General features: G+C 38.9%; 1 pseudogene; it reads right to left on the bottom strand.

Moving 5' to 3' along the window:
* Positions 1-3,686: 3,686 nt before the first annotated feature.
* LOC100958653 lies at positions 3,687-4,041 on the bottom strand (annotated as a pseudogene).
* Positions 4,042-5,203: the final 1,162 nt, after the last annotated feature.

Raw genomic sequence — 5,203 nt, 5'->3', positions numbered from 1 at the left:
AAAAAAAAAAAAAAGGTGCTATTTATGTGTATATAATAGAAATAAGTACATTTCCTTGTTGACTATAAACTTCCATCAGATTTTTACCTATGGCTATTCTTTTTGTTATCTATTGGAAAGTTAGCCCAAAACTTCTATCAGGGGTATTCAATCTTTTGGCTTCTTTGCACCACACTGGAAGGAAAAACGTTTCCTTGGACCACACATTAAATACACAAATACTAACAAAAGCTGATGAGCAAAAAAAAAAGAAAAGAAAAAAAAAGGTTTGTGCATAATGTTTGTGTTATCCACCACCACAGATAAGCAACACAGACCTCACAAAATTCACATATGGCCTGCAGGCTACAGGTTGGACACTTCTAAATGATTTCTGATGTCTATAGAACAGTGACGATGAACTGAGATGCTAGAATCCAAACAGGGTTGCTCTGGGAACACTTTCCTTCTGGCCTCTTTAGATCCCCATACCTTCCCTCAATATGGGACAGAGATAACTGAGACTGCTCCATCCCAGCAGCAACAATTAAGAAGAGAGTTTAAATAGTGTTGTGTAAAGTTATTGGATCAAAATACAAGTTTTCCTAAATACTAAATAAATAAACAAAGAGAGACAGGCAGGTGATGCCTGTGGCCCAAAAGAGTAGGACGCTGGCCCCATATGCCGGAGGTAGAGGGTTCAAAATCAGCCCTGGCCAAAAACTGCAAAAAAACAAAAAATAAAAAAAATAAAAAAGAGAGAGAGAGAGACAGGCCAGGCACGGTGGCTCACACCTGTAATCCTAGCACTCTGGGAGGCTGAGGCGGGTGGATTGCTGGGCAGCAAAATGGTTGGTCAGTATGCTTTCGGAGAAAGACCTTGATCAAAAAGGGGAAATGTTAAAGCTGATCATACAAATTGGGAGGTGCAGGGATAAAGCGTTCAAGACATACAACATTGTTCTACGAGTGTGGCTACTGTATGTGTATTGTAACCTGACAAGAGTTTTATCCATAACTGCTAAAATAACTTGCTGCCACCCTAGAACTAATTTACCCACTGCTGTTGCTCACAAACTGGAACTTGCCAGGTCCCCAGGAACTGACTGATGTCAATGAGCTAACTCAAAGAGCAATGCAGAACATTTCTCCCTTTGTAAAGCCTCCAACCTCTTCTTTCATTGCACCAGAGATCACCTGGTATGTGTATGTGCCCCAGATGGCAATTCTTCCTTCCCAAATAAAACATTTTAGTTTCAGAGATTCATCTCTGCTTTTATATTTTGACTTCCATAGTTTCATGAGGGTCTTCAAATTTATTTGCATAGTATTGTACAAAGTATGCATTTTAAATTTTTCTAAATTTTCTGATTTATGGTTATGATTCCATTATCATTAATGTAGTGTATTTATGCCCCCAAATCTTCCCTCTTCCTTTTTTTAAATTTAGGCGACCTAAATTTGTTGTTTTTTACAATAACCAGCTCTTTTCCTCAGTTTTATTTTACTGCTTCCTTTTGACCAAAGAATTGCTTAGTAGTATGTTTTTAAAGTTTTAGGTGGAAGAGACCTTTTAAAAATGTTATTATTTCCTACTTATATTGAATTGTGGTCTAGAATATCATTTAGATCATTTTCATTTTTAGGATTTGTTGAGATTGTCTTTGCATCCTATAATAGATCAATTTTATGAATATTCCCTGTGACTTGAAAAGAAGGTTTAATCTTTATTTTATTTATTTTTATTTATTTATTTTTGAGACAGAGCCTCAAGCTGTCGCCCTGGGTAGAGTGCCGTGGCATCACAGCTCACAGCAACTTTCAACTCCTGGGTTTAAGCGATTCTTTTGCCTCAGCTTCCTAAGTAGCTGGGACTACAGGCGCCCACCACAATGCTGGCTCTTTTTTGGTGGTAATTGTCATTGTTGTTTGGCAGGCCCAGGCTGGATTCGAACCCACCAGCTCTGGTGTGTGGCTGGTGCCTTAGCTACTTGAGCTACAGGCGCTAAGCCAGTTTAATCTTTATAATTAGTGCTTAATATACTATATTTATCTAGTCCACTTTGTTGATGATATTATGTTAGGTGTTCTATATCCATACCAAATTTTCTTGTCTAACTTGGTCTATTCTGTTCTGAGAAAGGATGTTAAAATCTCCAATTTATTAGAGGTTGTGCTTGTTTCTCTTTGCATGCCTTTTAGTTTCTGCTTTTTAATGGTTGTTGCCATGTTAATAAGCACGCAGACATTAGTGATGGCTTTATTTTCATTTAACATCACGAGGGGTCTTTTTGTCTTTCTGAGTTCTTGCTTGTCTAGTAACAAGCTTGCCACCTATCTTCTTTTTATTTGCATATCCTGGTTCATCTATAACCATACCTTTTTTTATCATTTTAATCTTTCGTTGTAGATATCTCTTCTGTCTATAGAGGGGAATTTTGACTTTTTATCCAATCTGAAAATTCTTTAACTTTATATATTAGTTAAGCCTATGTGCATTATGGATGCAATTGATATGGTTCATCTCAGTTTTGTTATGAATCCTATATCGTCTTTCCTGTGGAATTTGTTTTATTATCTCTCTTTTTTCAACTTCATTTATTTTGTGTTTAGAAAAACTTGTATTTTGTTCCAATAACTTTACACAACACCTTTCAAAGTGTCTTCTTCTGATACTGTCTTATGCACGATATTGAAATTAGCTAGTGACCTTTTTTCCTTCTTCCTTACTATGGTTTGGATATGGTTTGGTTGGCCACACCAAAGCTCATATTAAAACTCGATCCCCAGTAATGGTAGTGGGATAGTGGGTCTCGTGGGAGATATTGGGGTCGTGGGAGGAGATCTCTCATGAGAGAGACCAAATTATTGCTATGAACATTCACATATAATGCTTTGTATGGAAATACAGTAGAACTTCTGTAAGTTTACTATGCAAGGGACTATAAAAGACTGGTTAACATATGGAGGTGTTCAACATAAGGAACTAGGTCTACTGTGCTGATATGTACATGTGGGGCATGTCCAGTCTATGAAAATTAGGTCAATGTAGGGAGGTTGTCAAAGTAGGGAGGTGGTCAACTATGGAGGTTCTACTGTATATTTTCATTTATTTGGGGTCATTTTCGTTATCTATTGCTATATAACAAATCACCCAAAAACTCAGGTCTTAAAACAACAAACACTTATATCTGTAGGTCAGAAATCTGGTGTGGCTTTACTGGGTGCCTGTGGTTCAAGGATTCTCAAGATTTTTCAGTCAAGCTGCTGTCAGGACGTGCAGTTTAATTGCAAGGCTCATCCAGGTGAAGATCTGTTTCCAAGCTCTCTCATAACTCATACAAGGAACTGTCAGGAGTCAGTTCCTTGTGGGTATTGAACTGAGAGTCTCACTTCCTCCTTGGGTGTTGGCTTGAGGCCAGTCTCAGTTCCTTGCTGTGTGAAACTTTCCATAGAGTAATTCATAGCAGAGTAACTCATAGCATGTCACCTGGCTTCTCTTGGAATGAGAGAGAGCAGCCAAAACAGAAGTCATTCGTGTGTGTGTGTGTGTGTGGTTTTATGACGTTATCTGATGTGTCTGACAATCACATGTATGTGTGTGTGGGTGTGTGTGTGGTTTTATGATGTTATTTGATGTGTCTGACAATCACATGTATGTGGTTTTATGACATTATTTGATGGGTCTGACAATCACCAGTTAGTTCTCATCCATGTTGGCTGCAGATTTTTGAAGGTGTAACAGGTATGTAGGTAACCAAAGTATAGAGCTTGTTTGGTGAATCTTCATATTCATTATGTTTTTTTGGACGACCACACATGGATACTGTATGGGACATTCCTTGTGCCTTTGGCCCAGATAGCTTTCTTGTGCCTGGCATCTGAAGTCCCTATCTCTTTCATGGCAAATTTCCAGATCTCTTTGAGTGCCCGAGGGGCATGCTTCTTGGAGCCCACTCCATGGATGTGCTTGTGAATGTTGACGGTGTATTCTTGAGCCACCAACTCGTTGATGGCAAACTGGCCCTTCTTCTTCTTGCCACCCTTCTTTTCGGGAACCATTCTGCTGGGCCCAAGTTGGAAAGCCAGAAGTTAGCCTTTGTGTAGTCTAATCTCAGAGGTAACATCTCATTACTTTTACTATACTCTGTTCATTAGAAGAAATTCACTAGATTTGGCCCATACCCAAGAGCAGGCGATTACATAAGGACATAAATACCAGGAAATGGGATCATCTGGCAATATCCTAGAGACTGTCAGCCATTAGGGCAAATAACTAGAAGTGGAATTGCTGTGCCACAGAGTAAGTGTATGTTTATAAGAAGCTGCTGAATTGTTTTGCCCAATGGCTATTCCATTTTGTTTTCCCATCAGCAATGATAGGGTTCCAGTTGTCCCAGGGTTCTCAACCTTAGCACTATTGAAATGTTGACCCAGACAATGCTTTGTTCTGGAGCCTATCTTTTGCTTTGTAGGATGCCTTGCAACATCCCTGGCCTTCATTAGAAGTCAAGAGCTCTCTTCTAGTTGTAATGACCAAAAATTTCTCCAGGAATTGTCAAACGTCCTTTGGGGACAGTGGCTCACATCTATAATCCTAGCACTTTAGTAGGCTGAATGGACTAAAACACTAATTTTGAGACCAGGAGTTCAAGACCAGCTTGGGCAACACAGGCAAAATAGCAAGACCTCGTATCTATTAAAAAAAGAGAGAGAGAGAGAGAAATTAGCCAGGCATGGTAGTACATTCCTGTAGTCCAAGCTACCTGGGAGGCTGAGACAGGAGAGTCACCTGAGCCTAGGACTATGAGGTTGCTGTGAGCTATCATGATACTACTGCACTCTAGCCTGGGCAACAGACTGACACTCTATCTCAGAAAACAAACAAACAAAAAGTCCTTTGAGGCAAAATCACGAACAGCTGAGAACCACTGAATTGTCTGACATCCTCACCAACAAAATATTTTTAGTCTTTTTAATTTTAGTCATTTTAATATAGTGTTTCTTATAAATAGCTTACAGTTGGGTCTCCTTTTATCTAGTCTATTTTTTTCCCTTTTAAGTCTTAGTACAACTGATATAGTCTGAATGTTTGTATCTTCTAAAAGTTCCTATGTTGAAATCCTAACCACCAAGATGATGGTATTAAGAGGTGGTGCACATCTTGTACCCTCAACGAATCCCCAACAATTGAAAAAGAATATTTCTATAAAAGGCTTCCCCC

Source organism: Otolemur garnettii, unplaced genomic scaffold (genome assembly GCF_000181295.1).
Source record: "Otolemur garnettii isolate 467f Iridium unplaced genomic scaffold, OtoGar3 scaffold00007, whole genome shotgun sequence".
NCBI lineage: Eukaryota > Metazoa > Chordata > Mammalia > Primates > Galagidae > Otolemur > Otolemur garnettii.
The sequence above is the reverse complement of the archived record's forward strand: the minus strand, read 5'-3'. Positions and strand labels throughout refer to the sequence as shown.